The sequence below is a fragment of the Callorhinus ursinus genome, unplaced genomic scaffold (assembly GCF_003265705.2).
Source record: "Callorhinus ursinus isolate GAN/ISIS: 27379988/994484 unplaced genomic scaffold, GSC_fseal_2.0 scaffold4, whole genome shotgun sequence".
NCBI lineage: Eukaryota > Metazoa > Chordata > Mammalia > Carnivora > Otariidae > Callorhinus > Callorhinus ursinus.
The window spans coordinates 141,258,229-141,281,290 of NW_027397066.1; the positions used below are offsets into that span (position 1 = coordinate 141,258,229).

The 23,062-nt window shown below is 34.8% G+C and overlaps 1 protein-coding gene and 1 pseudogene across 2 annotated transcripts in view; both read right to left on the reverse strand.

Moving 5' to 3' along the window:
* SPOCK3 (SPARC (osteonectin), cwcv and kazal like domains proteoglycan 3) overlaps positions 1-23,062 on the reverse strand; it is a 466,791-nt gene that overhangs the window by 73,959 nt on the left and 369,770 nt on the right. The gene's annotated exons all lie outside the window — the stretch shown is intronic.
* On the reverse strand, positions 340-1,333 carry LOC112826203 (quinone oxidoreductase pseudogene; annotated as a pseudogene).

Below are 23,062 nucleotides of genomic sequence, written 5' to 3' on the forward strand. Positions count from 1 at the left end.
AAATCACACAGCCTTATTTTGAATTAGCTTGTTTTAGCCAAAGGTATGGAATTAATGATCAAGTACCAGGAATTTCTGTAATGCACCCAATGCCAAATGACTACTGACATTCTATTTCCCACTATGATGACTCCTTTAATAGAGGTAGGTGGGAGGCATAAAGAATATTGTGAGCTATAAAATAAATTGTACTCCAATGCCCAAATCTCTGAAGACAAATCTTGTTTTTTAATATAAGAAACTCACTGAATCAAATGAATGCTGATTAGAGCAAAGGTAGTGTAAGTAAACCTGGGAGAGGAAATCTCTAACTGCATAGGAAATACATGAAAGAATTAATCATTCTAAGAGAAGAATCATTTTCCCACTAGCCCCACTGTTATGGATGATATTTTCGTGAGCCTGGGCCACCTTCTCCAGTGAGTACTGAGAACCTATTACAGGTCTCAACCAACCAATTTCCATTCCAGCTTGAAGGGCGCTGCAAATTGCCTAAATTCCTCCTTAGTTGATGAATAGAGAGCAACTCCAATTATACTAGATTCCTTTGCCGTGGTGTCCCTTGGGCTTATTTCGATAGGACCTCTGCTGCCAACAACTATTACTTGTCCTCCATATGACAGAAGATTCAAATCATTACTAAGATTTACATTAGCTAACATTTCAATGATCATATCAATTCTTTTTTCACCAACAGATTTTTTAATTTTATCAATATAATTGAGTTCTCTGTGATTGAACACTTCATGGGCTCCATTTTGCAAAACAATGTTTTGCCCTTCCTCTGGACCAGCTGTGCCCCAAACCTTTAAGCCATAAGCTCTGGCAATTTGGCATGCTGCTAGTCCAACTCCTCTGCTAGCCCCATGAACCAGCACACTTTCTCCAGCTTTCACATGGGCACTGTGGAGCAGAGCTCGATAAGCAATAAAATATGGAATATGGATGGCAGCTCCTTGCTGAAAGTCCAGTTTTTCTGGCAGTGTGTAAACACTGTGTTCTGCGGCGAGAGCATACTTGGCCTAGCCCCCAGAGATGGCGCTGGTAGTGAAAACTCTGTCACCTTTCTTGAAAGTGAATACATTATCTCCAACGGCTTCTATTAAATGCCAGCCACATCTGAACCAGGAATATAGGGTAAGAGTGGTTTTCTGCTGTAAGTACCAGAACGAATATATGTTTCCACTGGGTTTACACCACATGCGTGGACTTTGATCAGAACCTGATGGTCTTTTGGAATTGGTACCTCAATATCCGACTGGAGTTTCAGCACTTATGGTCCACCAAATTCAAAAACTCGAATCACTCTCATAAACTTCTGTCCAGTCGCCATGGTGATCCGTTTCTAGAGTGGGGAAGCAAAACCTGCGAAGGCTCACCCAGATTTCACAGAAAAGCTGTTTTTTTGTTATGTTTTGTTTTTTGTTTTTTAGTGTTATAAACAAAACCGATTTTTTAAAATGTTAAAGCTCCTTTTATTTCCTGGAATTCATTCAACTTTGTTCTGATATACTATACTTTCTAAAACATACATATTAGACTAATTTTATTATTTATTAGGCATTTTCCAATTACTGTTATGAATGAGAAGAGCTCATTAATTTCCTTGTCATATTTTTTTATCAAGCTAATGCTGGACACATAAAATAAACTGGGGAGTGCTACTTTTTTTTTTTTTTGCCTTATCCAAAAGTGTGTAAATAAAGTTAGTATTATTTTTAATTTTCCTTAAATATCTGGGCCTAAATCTTCTTTTGATTAGATTGTTTAATTTTTCTATTTCTTTTTTTTATCAATTTAAGTAAGAGTTTATTGTTCCTTCAGTATCTGTCCCACTTTAATTTATTTAATGATATTAAAATGTATTAATTTAAAGATGTTCACTTTATTATATTTTTAATTTCTGTTGGCTATGTTATAATGCCTCCTCTTTTATTCCATGATATTCTTTATTCACTTTTTCATTTTCAGGTTATCATTTGTTTTAATATTAACAAATACCCAACTCCCGTGATTTTCTCAATTTTTTTTAATTTTAATTTTTATTAATTTATGCTTATGTCCTTATTATTTCTTCCTTCTTCTCTGGGTTTAATGTGCTCTTTTCTTTTAACTTCTTGAGATAGATGCTTTGATCATTGATAATTCTCATTTTCTTCTTTTTTGATATAAGTACCTCAAGCTAAAGATTTCTAAGAACTGACTTCACTTCATCCCATAAACTATGATATTTACTATTTTTATTACCTTCTAGTTTCATAATGGTTTTACTTCCATTGTGATTTCTCCTCTTATTACCTTCTAGTTTCATAATGTTTTTACTTCCATTGTGATTTACTGCTATATAATGTATATTATGTAGCAGTGAAAGCATTTTTTTAATGTTTAAACATGTAGGGGATTGTAATATAATCTTAGGTATTGATTTCTAGCTTACTTGTACCATGATTAGAGAACATGGGATGATTCAGGTAGGAGACTGGTGGAGTTATTGTATAAAATGCTACCAAGGGGTCAATAAGGTAAGAGATCTGTGATTATTAAATATAGTAATATGGAGTGTAATGTTGAGCTTAACACAGCTATCCCAAAGCAATGATTGGAAAGAATTGCTATTATTTGCAACATTCTAACCTTATTAAGAGTAATATAATTATTCATATTTTGGTCAAAACTATATTTTATCATATATCATGTCAAACTTAAGCTTTAAAAACATCAGTTCAAAGGATCTCTTCATTTTTTTGATCACTACTCGGAGAAAACAAAAATTTAGAAAAATGTTTTAATTTTATCATTTTGATTGAGATTTCCCAGATTGGGTAATAGGAGTATCTAGCACTTATTTTATTCAAATTGCACAAAGATAATAAGCTATAGTCAACTTTCTGAATTAAAGATCTGTTTTGGGGTGCATGGGTGGCTCAATAAGTTAAGCATCTGACTCTTGATTTTGGCTCAGGTCATGATATTGGGGTTGTGAGATCAGCGCCATGTCAAGCTCTAGGTGCAGCATAGATTCTCCCACTCCCTTGGTCCCTCCCCCTCTCCGCTAGGACATGCATGCATGCTATCTCTCTAGAAAAATTAAAAAAAATTAATAAGGTCTGTTTTGTTTATTTTATTTGCCATTTGAAAAAATATTTAATTGGAGCATCTAAAAGATCTAGAAATGACCATTTTGTAATATTAATTAATTAAAGTTTCCAATCAATGTTTCCCCATAGTAATCATTTTTCTATGCAACATCCATAATTTAACAAATTCACTGAAAATTGAACTTTTTTTCAAGTTTTTATTTAAATTCCAGTTAGTTAACATACAGTGTAATATTAGTTTCAGGTGTAGAATTTAGTGATTCATCACTTACATACAACACCCAGTGCTCATGACAACAAGTGCCCTTCTTAATACCCATCACCTATTTAACCCATCTCCCCACCGACCTCCTCTCCAGTAACCCTCAGTTTGTCCACTATAGTTAATAGTCTGTTCTATGGTTTGCTTCTCCCTTTTTTCTTCCCCTATGTTCATCTGAACTCCTATTCTTTTTTTTAGTTTTATTTTATTATGTTATGTTAATCACCGTACATTACATCATTGGTTTTTGATGCAATGTTCTATGATTCATTGTTTGTGCATAACACCCAGTGCTCCATTCAATATGTGCCCTCTTTAATACCCATCACCAGGCTAACCCATCCCCCATCCCTTCCCCTCTAGAACCCTCAGTTTGTTTCTCAGAGTCCATAGTCTCTCGTGGTTCATCTCCACCTGCGATTTCTCCCCCTTCAGCGCATAGAATTAATGAACTCCTATTCTTAAGTAGCTCAGTGCCTCACCCAAATCATCATAATGCACAAAATTAAACAAGTAGTTTCTTCCATGATGAATATGATTTTCTATGACCCAGTGCATGACATGTAACACTTAATATTAATATCAATATTATCAATATTAATGTCCCACTTTCCACTAGGTCTTTAATATTCTAATAAATCTATTTAATTAAAATTTAATTTTAAGTTAATCAGCCTTATAGGAAAACTAAAGTTAATATTTATATTTCACTCAGAGAAAAGTAAAATAAATTGGTACATGTGGTATTCTCTCAAGAAAAGGTATGCCAATGATTAGAGATTTCACTTGATAAAAATTGTCACACTTAGAAAATTCAACATAAACATTTTCACTTTAAATTCAGGAAGAGATTACAACTGAATGAACTTGAAAGATTTTGGTGATATGTTCTATTTCTAGATATAGTGTTTCTATTTACTTTGTATTTCTCTTTGTATTAGTTTAACTAAAATATTCAAATATGTCAAAAGTATGATATTAAAATGATTTTTTTTTAATTTTGAGGTATGCTCTTATTGGATCATAATTCTTCACTGTAATGAATTAAATTTTTTATTTAGAAATGTTAAAGTGTTTCTATTTTAAAAGTTCCCACTTGCAAATACATATAGAGTAACACTATTATATTTTCTTTTTTTTCCCAAGATTTTATTTATTTATTCGAAAGACAGAGACACAGCGAGAGAGGGGACACAAGCAGGGGCAGAGGGAGAGGGAGAACCAGAATCCCCGCTGAGCAAGGAGCCCGATGTGGGACTCGATCCCAGGACCCTGGGATCATGACCTGAGCCGAAGGCAGATGCTTAATGACTGAGCCACCCAGGCGCCCTATTATATTTTCTTTAATTTATTGATCATATGCTTTTGTTAAAGGCACAACTGGTTGGGGGCTACAGGGAGAGGTGGTATACTTTAAAATTAATAAATATAAGCATTTTGAGTTCTTTCTTTAATAAAACATAATGAATTTTCTATTCCAATGATTCCATTTCATTAGATAATTAATACTTATCAAATCAAGGAAATATAGCTGTTTATTCTCATGACATCAAATTAATGTTCCATATGCACATTCTGTCCATGATTAATGTATCATAAACCTTCAAATGATTTAAATTATATTTTTATAAAGTAAATCTAATCTCAGTGTCTTATCACAACTGGGAAGACCACTAACAGTCCATAGGACAAAGACTACATGGCTGTATGGACAGACTAAGCAATATATATACCCAGGGAAGATTTAGAAAATTTAGAAAGTCTGAAATATATTCTTACATAAAATATCAGTCACACGCTGAGATTCTAATCTGACGTAATCTGAAGATGGAAGTGAAACAGCCAGTAAATGAATGATTCAACAAAAAGGTAGGCACTGAGGAATGTGTATGAAATAACATCAATGCTCTGCTTACTTCAAATTGAACAGTAACTCCAAAAATAATATTACATAACAATTAGAAGTTTATTCTCAAATATTCACTCTTTGAAATAATAATGTCTTCCAGTGAAGAATTATTATCAACAAAGAACATATCCAAAAATAAGACTGAGATAAATTAGAATAATAATAACATTTCCTGTATGTGGCATTTTTCTTCACTCTATTGTCACAGTATCACTAAACAGATACTGCGCCTACCAACTATCAGGACAAAATGGCCTATGACCACAGAACTGTTCAATCACAAAAAGCAAATTTAAAAAATTAATGTAATGGGTGGCTCAGTCCGTAAATGACTAAGTCTTGATTTTGGCTCAGGCCGTGATCTCAGGGTCCTGAGATCGAGCCCTGCATCGGGCTCTGGGCTCAGTGGGGAGTCTGTTGGAGATCCTTTCTCCCTCTCTCAAATAAATAAATAAATCTTTAAAAAAGTTAGTGTATCATGATACTGAATGTAGCTTAGATACTGACTTTACTAGTAATGAAAAACTGTGCAATTTGATATGGCTGCAAAATGAATTAATTAGTTGTTCTTCCATAAACACTTACATACATAGACTATGACCTAATAAAGAGATGTGCACATCTTTAAGTTTCTAACACATGTTGACCCTTATAATAAGCCTTCAATATAATTATCTCACCTAATCAACACTGAGAGACATCATCCCCATTTTAAGGATGAGAAAAAAGAGGCCACAGTATTTACATAGGTAACCCAAATTGACACAATTAGCTAAATTCTATAACTATGCATCATAACCGGTTATTTAAGCCTTACAACTCATGGTCTTCTATATATTATGCTGTAGCATCCCTACAATAATAAAGGATTAAAAAATCCTTGCACAATTTGGCAGGAACTATTTAATAATTCTTCCATGAAGATAAAATAATTATCTAGAAAAAAACTTAATTTCTGTTTTAATTGTAGCTCATATTGTCCTTTTCTCTCCTCTTCAGAAATAAAAATAATTAATTTCAAGCCATTTAAAGCCATTTTCACATAAATAGCCTATATTTTTCTAAAAATTATCCTTCAATCTCTTTTCTAGCTTTGAAATATGCATTGTCTTTGTTCATAGATGTGATTTTAACTGGGTATGCATATGCAATTTTTAATATGTGTTTTTCCCAGAGGCTGTCTCAAATTTCTTTATATATCCTGTATAATTGGTGCTATAAACTTCATTATTCATTCTGTTAGTTCATGCCAAAATGATTCTTATGTGTGTGTACATCTTGGCCCTGCAGATTTTTAATTAATATCATTGCCATCAAGTAGCATTTTTATAAAGCATCCTGTATACTTTGTAAGGCTGCAATTTTCCAGTCTGCCAAATGTGTTTTTTTTTTTTTTTTCCCTCTCTTTCTCACTCTGAGAGGGCAGGCTTCCTCTGGAGCCACATAATATCACTGTGTTGATTGGAAAGGAAATTATATACAAATCAAACACTTTATGTTGAGATGAATGCATAACTAATTTTAAATTATAGAAATTCTACACGGTCTGACAAGATGTTGAAAAAGCACATAATCCTTATTCCTTTCCCCAAACCAAACCTAGAGAAACTACAGAAATCAGAAACACATATGGATGAAAACCATGAAGAAAAACACTATCCAAGATCTTCTAGAAGACAGAAGGCCTCTGTGTTTGGCGTAAGCAGAAACTTTAGCTTGGAGGACTGGGCTCCAGTTCTAACAGTGGCGTCTAATGCTCTTGTATCTCAATCTTGTACTGGCTGGATAATTTCCTATGCTTTCAACACTTTATGAGAGAAGAACAGTGTCAAGAACCGAGAAGGGTCTTTACCCTACTTACACAGTAGCTCCTCACAATTTTATGGACAGTGACAGAAGACCTAGACTCTGGGCCAGAAACAGAGGTTAGTTTATTACACAGCAATAGGAGTAGCCAGAGAATATTAATTTTCTTGCTATTTCCCCAAGCCCTGATTCACACAGGGCAACATGGCAAAGACTCAGTGACATAACCAGAGCAGGTGATACCTGCATACACAGTGTGTTGCATTACAGGATAGGAGCCCTGAGCTGAGAACACCTGCATCTTTTATAATGGACTATCAGCAAACCTTCCCTTTCCCAGGGTGGAAACATTAACTTACCTTTCAAGACTATAAGCAAACCTGCTTTTGCTTTGAAGAGAGACTCTCTCTCTCCATTTTCAAAGGCTGTTCACCATACAGATATTTTTGGAAAGGCAATCCAAACAGGGCCACTCAGTGTCTTCACTCATAAAATGTCGTAAATATGAGTGACTCATTCAGATTTGTACCCAGAATAGTAGTAGCAGAAGTTCAGGGTACAGGGTAACATCAGGGTGGAAACAGAGTCTGATATGGGTGAAAAGCAGATTATAATTAATATAAACATATCATCTATTCCTGATTGGCCCCTTGTCAACACCTCCCTATCCATACTGAGACTGGAGCCAATACATCTGGAGAGAGAAGCTCTAAGAAAGATTAAGGAATATAAAATTAAGGAATATAAAAAGAAAAACAGGCAATTCAAATCAAAAGTAAACCAGAATAATAATATTAATGTCAAACAAAATGGAATACAAGAAATAAAACAACTTAGGAGCACCTTGTGGCTCAGTAGGTTAAGCATCTGCCTTTGGCTCAGGTCATGGTCCCAAGGTCCTGGGATCGAGCCCTGCATCGGGTTCCCTGCTTCTCCCTCTCCCTATGCCTGCTCTCCCTGCTTGTGCTCTCTCTCTCTCTCTCTCAAATAAATAAATAAATCTTACAAAAATAAATATTTTAAAAAAGAGAAATAAAACAGCTTAAAGGGCAGAGAGGGAATTTTAAGAGCAGTAGATTAAGAAAATAGAACAGTAATTGACCTACACACTATTTTCTATAAAATATAAAATGAGAGTATTTAGTTAGTGTATGTAATATATCTGGTCTTGCTTAACTCTAAAATTTTAATAATTCCAGCAATCCCATAAAGTAGCTTACTAAAAAAGACAAAGCACAAGGAGTTAAATAGTTTATTCAAAATTACAGTTAATAAATATTATTTGCTAGATAATTGCTTTGAAAACTAGTCAAACCTTTTAAATCTCTCAGTGAAGTGCCTATAATTAGAAAGGCACTCATTATATGTTAAATCTAATTATGGGATTGTTTAGTGTAGTATACTAATGCCTTAACATAACTAGAACCGTAGTGAAGATACTTTGATCCCAGTTATGAAATAATTACCTATATTTTTAAAAAGAAATAATTTCATTTTTTTCTTTTGGCAGGATTAGGTTTAACTTACATTTTTAAAAAAATTATGTAGAGCTTTATCTGGGTCATAAGTTCTTGGTTGTACTGCTTTGTACATAATATAAATTTGAATCATCGTATTCATTAAATTCCTCTATCCCTCTCTCTTGTTACCAATTAAAATAGACACATACTTCACTTATCACACTGAATGCTAAAAGCTGCTATTAAGAATTGGACCTGAGACTTATACTTCTTTTAAAGATTCCGTCGTAAATATATAAACTTATATTCATACTAAAATTAATTTAAAAACATGCCAGCTTAGTTTAAATCTTATTGCCACTATAGATAGGATTCTTAAAATGGTTTTCAATCAACAGGATTTAAAATAGAACCCTGTGAATTCCCTATTTTTATAACTGAAAAAGACTTATAAAAGGAAATTATTTAACTAGGACATGAATTGCTTTTAAAAAGTCTCTAGGCCTTATTATAATTTGAGGTATAAAAGTCCATTAACAGTCATTGCATACTTCTTTTTTTTAAGATTGTATTTATTTGTTTGACAGAGAGAGACACAGTGAGAGCGGGAACACAAGCAGGGGGAGTGGGAGAAGGAGAAACAGGCTTCCTGCTGAGTGGAGAGCCCGATGCGGGGCTCGATCCCAGGACCCTGGGATCATGACCTGAGCCGAAGGCAGATGCTTAATGACTGAGCCACCCAGGCACCCCCACTCATTGCATACTTAATGGTGAATTTCCCATTGACCTTTAGCATACCATGATACTACTAGCATTCGTAAAAAATAAAAGAATAAAAGACAAATCTTCATTTATCTTTAATTGTCATTAGTTTAAAATTATATTCATTAAGGTAAAAAACCAATGATATCAATAAATACAAAATAATCATGTGAAAACATTAAAAATTCATTATACATTCATTCATAATAAAAACTCAACAATGAATAAGAGAACTTCTTCAACTTGTTAAAGGGTATCTCCAAAAAACTTGCAACTAGCACCAAAATTGAAGGGGAAAATCTGAATGCTTGCCCCCTAAAATAAAGAACATTGTGAGGATATCTGCTCTTACCACATAACAACATTTGTGAGAGCTTTTAGCCAGAAAAATGAATCAAGAAAAAAAAAATAAAGGTATCAGAATTGGAAAGGAGCAAAGTAAAACTGTCTTTATTTGCAGACAATGTGATCCTGTTTATAAAATGTCCTAAGGAACACACATACACACATATACACAAGACACAAAGACACACAACTACAAGGTCATAAAGACACAAAATCAATATACAAAAATCCATGATAATTCTATACTACTAACTATGGACAATCTAAAAATGTAATTAAGAAAACAATTCCATTCATGAATAAATTTAACAAAACAAGTACACACTGACATTACAAAATACTGGTAAAAGAAATTGAAGCTCTAGATAAATTGAGAGATATTCCAAGTCACAGATTCGAACTCAACACTATAAAGATGGCAATTCTCTATAAATTTGTGTATAGATCTTATGAAATACCCATCAAAAAAACAATAGGTTCTTTTTCACAAACGGGCAAGCAGATTCTAAAATTTATATACAAATACAAAGGACCTAGAATAGCCAAAATGATGGTGAGAGAAAACAAAATTAAAAGGCTTACATATCTTGAATTCAAAATTTACTACAAAGCTACAGCAATCAAAAAGTGTAGTGCTGATATAGACATTTTAGATCCTGGGAACAAAAATTAGAGTCCAGATACAAGAACTTATAGATGCTACTATTGATTTTTTTGAGTATGGTTGATACACAGTGTTACATTAGTTCCATATATACATAGTGATTCAAACTCTATACATTATGCTATGCTCACCACAAGTGTAGCTACTATCTGTCTCCAAACAATGATATTTCAATATCATTGACTATACTCCTTATGCTTTGCCTTTTATTCCCATGACTTATTCATTCCATAACTGGAAGCCTGTATCTCCTACTCCCCTTCACCCATTTTGCTAATCCTCCACCCCTCTTCCCTCTGGCAAACATGGGTTTGTTCTCTTTATTTATAGGTCTGATTCCACTTTTTTATTAATTTGTTTTATTTTATAGATTTCACATATAAATGAAATCATATGGTATTTATCTTTGTCTGACTTATTTCATTTACTATAATACTCTCTAGGTCTATCCATGTTGTCACAAACAATAAGATTTCATCCTCTCATGGTTAATATTCCATTCCATATCCATGATCTTTTCTTTATCCATTCATCTATCAATGGACACTTAGGTTGCTTCCATATCTTGGCTATTGTAAATAATTGTGCAGCGAACAAAGGGATGTATATATCTTTTCAAATTAGGGTTTTGTTTTCTTTGGGTAAATACCCAGTAGTGGAATTATTGGATCATATGGCATTTCTATTTTTAATTTAATTTTATTTTTTAATTTTTAAGGAAACTCATACTGCTTTCCACAGTGGATATACTAATTTATATCCCCCCCAATAAAGTTCCTTTTTCTCTACATTCGTGCCAACAGTTGTTAGTTCTTATCTTTTTGATTCTACTCATTCTGATTATTGTAAGGCCATACACTGTGGTTTTGATTTGCATTTCTGTGATCAATCGATTTTTGACAAAGATGCCATCTCACACCAAACACAAACATTTACTTAAAATGGACCATGCATGCAAATTTAAGAACTAAAACTATAAAACACTTGGCGGGGGGGAACAGGCATAAAACTTTGTGACCTTGGGTTAAGTAATTACTTCTTAGCTACAAAATCAAAACCACTAGCAACAAAAGAAATGATTGATAAATTAGATGTCATGAGCACTGTGAATTGTGTAAGACTTGAATCACAGACCTGTACCTCTGAAACAAATAATGCATTATATGTTAAAAAAAAAAAAAGAAGATAGGAGGAAGGGAGCAATGAAGGAGGGGAAATCGGTGGGGGAGATGAACCATGAGAGACGATGGACTCTGAGAAACAAACTGAGGGTTCTAGAGGGGAGGGGGTGGGGGGATGGGTTAGCCTGGTAATGGCTATTAAAGAGGGCATGTTCTGCGTGGAGCACTGGGTGTTAAGCACAAACAATGAATCATGGAACACTACATACAAAACTAATGATGTAATGTATGGTAATTAACATAACAATAAAAATAAAAAAGTACAATGAGATACCACTTCACAGACACTAGGATGTTTATAAAAAACAGACAAGTGTTGATAAAACTGGAGCCCTCATACATTGCTCATGGAAATGTAAAATGGTGAAGATGCTTTGGAAAACAGTTTGGTAATTTCTTAAAAAGCTGTGTAAATTTACCATATGATCAAGCAATTCCACTCCTAGAGAAATGAAAACATATTAGTCAATCCAAGGACTTTTATAGAAATGTTCACAGCAGTATTATTGATAATAGTTCCAAAGTGGAACGAATCCATACATCCGTTTCCTGGTAAATGGATTTAAAAAAATATTGTATATCCATACAATGGATTCTATTCAGCAATTACATCTGTTGTTGCTTATTTATAATAAATTGATAGCACTGAATGTTTGAAAAAATCCACAAGTGCCCTAGTAGGGGTTAAACTAGAATAGCATTAGAAGAAAGCTTTTTAAAAATGCACATTCTGAGGGGCACCTGAGTGGCTCAATCATTAAGCAGCTGCCTTCGGCTCAGGTCATGATCCCAGGGTCCTGGGATCGAGCCCCGCCTCTGGCTCCCCGCTCCGCGGGAAGCCTGCTTCTCCCTCTCCCACTCCCCCTGCTTGTGTTCCCTCTCTCGCTGTGTCTCCTTCTGTCAAATAAATAAATAAAATCTTAAAATAAAATTAAAAAATGCACATTCTGAAAATATTTCTGCCCTTTTTTCACCTAATTTGATCCTGACAATACACATAATATTGAAGTTTGATTTTGAATTAAATGATCAAACTAATCAGTCAATATTTATCTCATCATGAAATTATTGCATTTTCCTTATGAGAATCTATATGGTACAATCATGAATGGCATTTGTTTTGAAATTAGATAGTGTAACTTCTTATTCTTGCTATTCCACTAACCAATGGAATAAATTTGAAAAACTGCTTTATTTCTGTCTCTCAATTTTCTTACCTGAAAGTGTGTATCAGTAGTTATCATTTAGTCATTACAGAAATTAAAGGAATTTTCACAAATAAAACACTTTGAACACTATTTGACCATCATAACGCTCAGTACAGTTTAGCTATTATTAAATACCTCTGAGATTTTCAGGCCTTAAATTGTATAGATCCAGAAGCAATTTCATAATTTCTTCAAGAGTTTTTGCTTTGTTTTTGTTTTGTTTGTTTGTTTGGTTTAAGCATTCATGAGATGTCTACTCTGTCATCATGATAACTAGCAGCTAGGTTGATTGTTTCTTGGATATCATAACAATCCTCTTCAATAGCACTACCATACATCAGTGTTTCTGTCAAACCTGATTGGGCAGAAATCCTGATAACAATTGAAAATTTTTATTCTTGAAATTACCATCTTTTTTTTTCTTAAGTACAAAAATGTCTAGTTGCAGTCCAACTAATACAGTGAAATAGCCTGGGACCTTTAATCCTGAATATAAAAGTAGAGATACTTAGAGAGATGGCACATGCACACACACGCACAAGTGGGCAGGGCGAAGGGAGAAGGAGAGAGAATCCCAATCAGTGTCTGTGCTGAGCATGGAGCCCAACGTGGGGCTCAGTCTCATGACCCTGAGATCACAACCTGAGCTGAAACCAAGAGTCTGACACTTAACCACCCAGAACCCACCCAGAAATCCCAAGATTCTTAAAAAAAAATCTGATCTATTCTGGTACATTTTCATTTGTTTGTTAATATATTTTTTAAAAAGTGAGAGAACTCACATTTTTATCTTTCTATATTAATGATAAAAAACAGTAAAAATAAATAAGCAAAAAACAAGTTTATATTGGTAAATAACTAACTAAAAAGGATACTTATGAAGCCCCACACAAATGCTCCTGACACTACAAAATACTGGTAAAAGATTTGATATTCAGGATTTGACTCACTGCTCCTTCAAATTTTGTACTGTGACATCCTTGTACTTTCTAGATAAGGTGATTCCATTTATAACATATTTAAGAACATTGCGGGGGGAGATAATATAAACATTTGAAGTTTTGTTTTTTGTTTTCTGGGTTTTTTTATATAATATAATATTACTTGAGACTTTTATCAAGTGGATGATTTGCTTAGGTCCCTTTTAGTCATATAATAGTGACCATTTTTATTTCCATGGGTCATAAATATTTGAAATCTTTAGCTTTCTTATGAGCATAAAAATGTAATGCCCAGCACAAGCTCTGAATAAATGAAATATTTCAAGTCCAGAAAATTATTCCATAATTCTATGTAATTAAATTGATTACATTCTTATAGGGAGACTGATATTCCTAATTTGGTATTTTCCTAGAATAGGTTTAAATTACTCAGTTTCCCATTGGTAATACAGCTTTAGTAAAGTGTATCAATTAAAATAATTTCCCCTGCAAGGATAGAAGTCCAATTCAACTACATATAAAATAATGGGATTTGTGATCTCCTGTAGTATGTATAGAGGTGGGTGCTCCAGGATTCATGAATTCCGTAATTATTGGCATTAAAGGCCCAGGTTTTTTCCACCTTTTTACTCCTGTATCTTCAATATTCTTCTCAAGATGATGTATAACAAAATATGGATTCCCCCCAGGTGTAGAAGTAGCAGTGAGTAGAATCGTGAGTAGAAGTAGCAGTGACTAGTAGAAGACCTGTTTCTTCCTTATGTCTTCCCTCCCACCCCCAGCAAAGAATCTTGTCACGGAAACTCCCTAGTAGACTTGCTATCATGTCTTTGATCAGAGCTGGGTCATATGCTCATTCAGAAACATGTCACCAGCAAATTACCTTAGACCAGTCTGATATGATCATATTGGAGAGAAAAGGTAAACTCTGAAATAAGATCTAGGCTCTGCAAGTGAGGAAGAAAGGAAAAGCAGCTACTGGGCTGGCAGCCATCAAAATTTATCTCAGCAACTCACTATTCCAGGGTTCTGTTTTTCAGTTTCAAGTAGGGATAATCTATTTGATATATTGTAGGGGTTTTGAGGAATTTGGGGTTCATCAAGGAAACAGATATGACAGTGAGAGGTATTAACAGACAGGCTTTACTGACAAGCAAGCAAGTAGCATTTGCACAGTATTGTATGAGAGGGAAACTCCCTCACAGCATGACTGTCAAGAGGCCTAAGGTCCAGGAGCCACCATCTAGAAGAGAAAAAGGGCAAGGAAACTTCAGAGGAGAGGGGTGTTGGAGAGGTGGCTTCTGTGTCTAGGTGATATCACTCAGTAGCATATTGGGGAATCTCAAGATCAGAGAACTCTGAAGGGCAGCAGCAGATTCAGGCCTAATAACAGCAAGGCCCTAGTTTATCAACAGGTAACAGCTTTTGGGTGAGGTTTAATGGAGTATGCAAAGAAAGTAGGCTCTAAGGGAACAAAATTGGCTTGTTTTGGGGCTATTTTTAAAATAATTGGATATATAAAAATTTGAGTCTGGTGTCAGCAGTTTGAGGTAACAGGTCTCAGCCTGCAGTGGAGATATCAAGACCCAAGGGACCAATATGCAGAAGTAATCTTTGGCTTATTTATATGACTTATCTCATAAAGTCATCGTGTTGGGGTCAAATGAATGAAGGATGTAGATGCAATGGATATTCACAATGGCAACAATGGATATTCACATTTTTAAAAATGATTTTATTTATTTATTTGAGAGAGAGAGACCATGAGTTGGGGTGGGGGGCAGGGCAGAGGGAGAGGGACAAGCAGACTCCCTGCTGAGCAGGGAGCTTGATATGGGGCCTTGATCCCAGGACCTGGGGATCATGACCTGAGCCACCAGGTGCCCTGGATATTCACGTTCTTAAACTGGTACAAGTTAGCTTGTCTGCTCATTGCATTTTATACCACTACTACCAATGTTTTCTGGCCCTTAAATCAAGTGTTCCTAAAGAATGAGCCAGATAATCTTCCTCAGTCAGGGCATACTGAAAATAAAATGATGGGCCTCAGTCAGAGTATGCTAATCATCGCAATAAGACAGCTCCTAAATCTCACTGACTTCACACAATTAAAGCGTGTTTCTTGCTAACAGAACAATCTAGCCAAGTATATGTACATCACTCAAACCTTTCATGTGACTAATGCACCCACTGTCTTTTCATCTGGTATCTCTGCTTCAGAGTCCTCTATTAGATCCTCTGGATTTGGTCAGAAGATGAGAGAAAATAGTAGAGAAAAGATAGAACTGCTCTCAATTGTGTCAGCTTGGAAGTGGTCATCACTTCGATTTATGTTCCACTGGTGAAAATGAAAGACTTAAAAAAACCCAGAAAACACAAAACAAAACTTCAAATGTTTGTCAAAACTTTTGGACAACACTAAAGCAGTGGTATAGTAAAATTTATATAATTAAAAACATAACCATAAAGAAAACTCCAGGCACAGATGATTTCATCAGCAAATTTTAACAAACATTTAAGGAAGAAATTTTATCCCAAATTATCCAGATCATGGAAGAAGAAACACATTCCAACTGGAGCTCCCAAGTGTCTCACACTTACCATATTCCCATACTTGGGCTCAGAGAATTAACTCAGAAAATTTCCTGGCTTTTTTTTATTCCTTGGAAGGTAGCTACCTTTTTCTCACATGACCTCAAACAGTTTATGTGGCCTGTCCTTAGTAGAGAGATCTTGTCCATCTTTGGAATTCAGTTTGACTATCTTACTACTATAGCTTTCTGATGAGCTAAAGAAAAAATTATAAATTTTTAGATTACTAGATTTTTTTCTCTATGTTCAAGTGGGAATACTCAAGTGGAATCAACCTTCTTTTGGGACTTTCTACATCCTAAGTAGAAGCCCAAGTCCTATTTCCTCATATAAGTCTAAGAGGCTCTCTTCAGCATCTTTTATCCAAGAGTCTGTTAAAAATACCTGCTTTGCTAGAAGGTATTAGAAATTAGACAAGAAAAAAACAAACACATAATCAAACAAAAAATGGCTTGGGTAATAAATCCTTTGTTTCCAAAAGATATATGACTACAGAATTCTATATTTAGCTTGAGAACATTTTTTATTAAGGATTTGAACTATTCTCTCCTTCTTTCTCTTCCTTCCCTCTTTATCATTCTGTTAATTAGGAAAATTTGTGCTTCTATCAATCAGCACCTCTACTATGCTGAATAGTTCTATAAACACACCTCTATTTTGTTTAATATCCCAAGCTTCTTCTGGGAGGATTTGGACAGTTTTATTCTTTCTGATTTAGACCTGTAAAGATTTACCATTAATATGGCAAATCTGAATTTTCAATGTATAAACGGATTAACAATAAAAATGCTTTTCTGTTAATTTGTTATTATATTTATGTAAGTATGGTCAACAATAATGATGTCATGCATTTATCTATAAAATTGTTGGTAGCCATAGAAGAGTAAAGTCTTCTGAACTAATTGGCTATGCTAATTTACATCTTAGGGCATAAGGTACTAAAAATCATTGATACCAAGATTCTCTCTCCCTGTAGTTTGAATTTCTGTTAAATATTATTTATATTGTCCAAAAAAACCCTCTGTATATTTCATTTTCTGAATTCATGAAGCCCAGAATATTTCTAATGTCAACAATGGCATTAGCATTTTGTTGGAAAGATTGAGGATATTAATTAATTAACTAATTTAATATTTTATTTATTTATTTGAGAGAGAGCAAGTGAGAGAGAGAAAGAAAGCGAGCTCATGCACAAGAGCAGGGGGAGGGGAAGGCAGAGGGAGAAGGAGGAGCAGACTCCCCACTGAGTAGGGAACCCAAAGAGGGGCTTAATCCCAGGACTGCAGGATCATGAGCTCAGCCAAAGGCAGACGCTTAATTGACTGAGCCACCCAGGTGCCTCAGATCAAGGATATCTAAAGAAAAGTTATCTAAGGGTATGGAATTTAAGAAACAAACAAAGGATCTTAGGGGAAAAAGAGGAAAACCAAGAAACAGACTCTTAACTATAGAAAACAAACATGATTACCAGAGAGGAGGTGGGTGGGGGGATGGGTGAAATAGGTGTTGGGGAATAAGGGGTTCACTTATTGGATGTCATATGTAAGTGTTGAATCACTATATTGCATACCTGAAACTAATATTATACTGTATGTTAACTAATTGGAATTTGAATAAAAAAAGTTATCTAAGGAAACAAATTATTTATATATATATGTATATATTTAAGCATTTGAGGTTATTTTTTATGTTATGTCTTAACTATTCAAAAACGGCCAAATAGGGAATAGCTAATGTGAAACTAGCCCTTCATTTTCCATTTCTCCCTATGGAAACTTCCACTGTTCCCTTTCTGCCAAACCATTACTTAAATAATTTGTTAGTTTTCTTGAATGATGTTTTAGATTTCAGCTTTAGTGAGCTATGCTTTTGTGGATTTTAAACATTATTTATCCATTTCTATGACTTCTTCAGAGAAGTGTCTGTTCATATCTTCTGCCCACTTTTTGACTTGATTATTTGTTTTCTGGGTGTTGAGTTTGAGAAGTTCTTTATAGATCTTGGATACCAGCCCTTTATCTGTAGTGTCATTTGCAAACAGTGTGGAGATGCCTCAAAAATGTAAAAATAGAGCTACCCTATGACCCAGCAATTGCACTCCTGGGTATTTACCCCAAAGACACAGATGTAGTGAAAAAAAGGGGCACCTGCACCACAATGTTCATAGCAGTAATGTCCGCAATAGCCAAACTGTGGAAAGAGCCGAGATGCCCTTCAACAGATGAATGGATAAAGAAGATGTGGTTCATATATACAATGGAATATTACTCAGCCATCAGAAAGGATAAATACCCACCATTTGCATCGACATGGATGGAACTGGAAGGGATTTTGCTAAATGAAATAAGTCAAGCAAAGAAAGACAATTATCATATGGTTTCACTTATTTGTGAAACATAAGGAATAGCATGGAGGACATTAGGAGAAGGAAGGGAAAATGAAGGGGGGGAAATCGGAGGGAGAGATGAGCCATGAGAGACTATGGACTCTGAGAAACAAATGGTTTTAGAGGGGAGGGGGGAGGGGGGAGGGGGGATGGGTTAGCCTGGTGATGGGTATTAAGGAGGGCACGTACTGCATGGAGCACTGGGTGTTATACAAAAACAATGAATCATGGATCAGTACATCAAAAACTAATGATGTATTGTATGGTGACTAACATAACATAATAAAATTAAAAAAAAGAAGAAGGGCTCTGCCTCTCTCTCTGACCTCCCCCCACACCACCAGGTGCACTCTCTCTAAAATAAAGAAATAAATCTTAAAAAAAAGATGCAGGGGCTCCTGGGTGGCTCAGTTGGTTAAGCAACTGCCTTCGGCTCAGCTCATGATCCTGGAGTCCCGGGATCGAGTCCCGCATCGGGCTCCCTGCCCAGCGAGGAGCCTGCTTCTCCCTCTGACCCTCCCCCCTCTCATGTGCTCTCTCTCTCTCTCTCGTTCTCACTCTCTCAAAATAAATAAATGAATCTTAAAAAAAAAAGATGCAACTACAATGAACTTATATTAAAACCTCCATATGGTATTATTTCTAGATCTTGGGAAGAAATTTACTATTTCAGTTGAATCTGTTAACATATCCTTTTCCTTAAGTGGTTTGAATTTGTTTTTTTTCCCTCTGAATCTACTTCAGTGAAGTTTGTTTCCCATGGTTTTGTTTTCCATGTTTCTTGGGTGATGACAGGATCCTTGGGGGGAACCTGTGTGGCTCAGTCAGTTAAACGTCTGCCTTCAGTTCAGGTCATGATTCCAGGGACCTGGGATTGAACCCCATGTTGGGCTTCCTGCTCAGTGGAGAGCCTGCTTCTCCCTCTCCCCTTGTTCCTCCCTCCTACTCATGCTCTCTCTGTAAAATAAATAAATAGAATCTTTAAAAAAAGTATCCTTGGTGGGTGAGTTTTGTCTTCGCTTCTTCTAGGGCCTTGTGGAATTCCCCAGTTCTCACTTTTCATGCTATTTTGCTTGAAACCAGTACCTACCCTACAGCGTTAGAGAATATCTACTATCTTCCTGATGACTGTTCATTTACTCAGCACCCAGTGAGGACTTTGTCCATTATTACTGCTTCCCTAAGAGGTTGAGATGAGTTTTCCTTATCCCCCTTTAGAGACTCCGAGCCTTTAGCTAACTGGCTCAAGTCAGGTGGCTCAGTTGCAGCTCTCCTTTTTGAATCTTGTGAAGTCAGACCCACAGGCCTTCATCATTAGACCTGAACAGTACCAGTGCCCTTATGAACAATTCCAGATTGAGCCTACCAATATATTTTGACTAAATCTATTTATTTATAACTTAATATATTTATAATTATAAATTATATTCATAATATTTGTATATCAAAATTTATATTTATTATATATTTATATAATTATAAATTATATTTATTATTAAACCTACATATTTATAATATATATTTATATATTTCTTTCTCTGTCAGATAATTTCAAAATATTGAATGGAAATTTTCTCTCAGTATTTTCCACGATCCTCAAAGGATGTTTTATTTAAACATCTTCATTGTTTTTTTTAACTCTTTGAGATAGTTTTAGATTCTTATGCAACTGTAAGAAATAGTAAAGTTCTGTGTACATTTTACCTCATTTCCCCAAATGGTAACATCTTGCAAAACTATAATACAATATATCAATGTCAATATCCTGGTTGTATCATCAAGATTCCGAACACTGCCATGACCATAAGGATCCTTCATATCTTCTCTTATTGTCATGGTCACTTCCCTCTTAGCCCTACTCCCTCCCTAACCCCTGGCAACCACTAATCTCTTCTTTATTTGTATAATTTTGTCATTTAAAAATTCCATGTCAACAGAATCATATGGTGTATAATCTTTTGAGACTGGCTTTTTTCACTGGGCATACTATTCTAAAGATTCATGCAGATTGTTACATGTTTCAACAGTGTATTCCTTTTTTATTACTTAGTTTTAATTCATGGTATGGATGAAACAGTTTATTTAAACATTCATCCTTTGAAGTACATTTGGGCTGTTTCTAGTTTTTGACTTACAAATAAAGCTGATATAAACATTCATGCACTAGTTTTTGTATGAACATAAATTTTCATTTCTCTGTGTAATTACCCAGGAATTTATAATTGTTGGATCATATAGTAGCTATGTGTTTAGCTTTTAAGAAACTGCCAAATTGTTTTCCACTGTGGCTGTATCATTTTCATTCCCACCAGCAACACATGAGTGATCCAGTTTCTCCACATCCTCAATAGTACTTAAAGTTGTCACTATTTCTTATTTTAGCATTGTGATATGTAATGATATCTCATTGTGATCTTGATTTGTATTTCCGTAATGGCTAGTGATACTAAATATCTTTTTAAATTTTATTTTATTATGTTATGTTAATCACCATACATTACATCATTAGTTTTTGTTGTAGTGTTCCATGATTCATTGTTTGCATATAACACCCAGTGCTCCATTCAATCTAAATATCTTTTTATGTGCTTATTATCATCTGTATATCCTCTTTAGTGAAATGATCCTTCATGATCTTTGGTCATTTTCTGATAACATTCTTGAGTGTATCTCTGCATAGCTTCTTTTAAGTGGTGCCTCTAGATATTACATTATACACCTGTAACATCACAATCTACTGGTGGTGTTATTTTGTCAGCTTGAGTGAACTATAGAAACCATATATCCTTTCCTATCCTTTTACCTTATGCCATTTACAATATAATTGTCTTGTATATGTTTTCTGTAAACATTTAGAATCACATTAGTTATAATATTTGCTCCAACCATCAGACATAATTTGAGACAACTCAATAGGAGAAGGAAAGTTTTTTTTTATTTCCTCATATTTTTCTTTACCATGTACTTTCTTTTTTCTTTCTGAAGCTCTGAGTTTCCTTCTTTTGTCATTTTTGTTCTATTTTGAGATCTCCCAATAGCCATTCTTTTAGGGAAGATCTGGTGGCTATAAATTCTCTGGTGTTTTTTGTTTTGCATTTTGTTTTTGTATGAGAATTTGATTATTTTTTTGTTGCCAAAGAGTATTTTCATTTGCCAGAAGATTCTGGGTTGACAGTTCTTTTCTTTCAGCACGTGAAATACATTGTGTCACTTTCCTCTGGCCCCATTGTTTCTGATGAAAAATCCACTGTCCTTCAAATTGGTTTTCCCCTCTAGGTAAATATAGCTTGCCTCTTGTTGCTTTAAAGATTTTTATTTTGTCTTTAGTTTTCAGAAGTTTGACTATGATGTATCCGGGTATGGATTTATTTAGGCTTATCCTGTTTGAGATTTGCTAGCTTCTTGAATCTGCTGGTTGATGTTTTTTGCCAAATTTAAGAAATTTTCCATTGTTATTTCTTTGAGTACTTTTTCAGCCCTCTAACTGATTTCCCCATTCCCTCCAGGACTCAATGACACAAATGTTAGATCTTTTGTTATAATCTTGCAGGTGCTTAGGGATCTCTCCTCTCCTTCTATTTATTTTTGTGTATATTTTCTGTTTATATTGCATATTTTTTATTGTTATATCTTCAAGGTCACAGAGTCTTCCCTCTGTTTCCTACATTATGTATTGAATCAATTCACTAAGTTTTTATTTTGGTTGTTGTGTTTTTCAATTCAAGAATTTCCATTTTTTATGTCTTCTCTTTCACTGAGACATTCCATTTCTTTGCTAAAACTTTATTATTTTTTGTTTCAAATATGTTTGTAATTAATCATTGAAGTATTTTTTATTATGGCTGGATTAAAATATTTGTCATATAATTCTAACATATCTATTCTCTCAATGTTGGCATCTATTGGTTCTTTGTCATTCAGTTGAATATCTCCTTGGTTGTTGAAATGATGAACAGTTTTCTATGAAAATCTAGACATTTGGGTATTAGTTTTATAAAATAATAACATCAGCAGTGGGTATGATCTCAATTTTTTGTTTTAGCTAACTACTTCTGACACTGGTCTGGCAGGGGAACTAAGGGAGTCACTATCTCATACCAGATGGTGTCAGAAGTTCAGCTTTATCAATCAGTGTGTCACTGAGGGTCTATGTTGCCTGGTTACGTTGAGTAGGTGTGGGAGTTCCTATTCCCTAGTTGGCCATCACTGATGAGTAGTACAAGTGCGTCATGACTGTTGCTCATCTGGCTTCTACTGATAGTAGTGTGGAGGGGTCTCATTACCACTGGGTGATCATGAAAATTGAGTTTACCCATGCCTCCTCTTATACCACTTCAGTGGGAAATAGGGAGTGTGCCTCATTATTTCCAGGTGAGAGTAGAAGTCTAGGCTAACTGCATGTCTCCACTGACATCTCAGTTGAAGGTTGAGGGTGTGGCATCATTTCC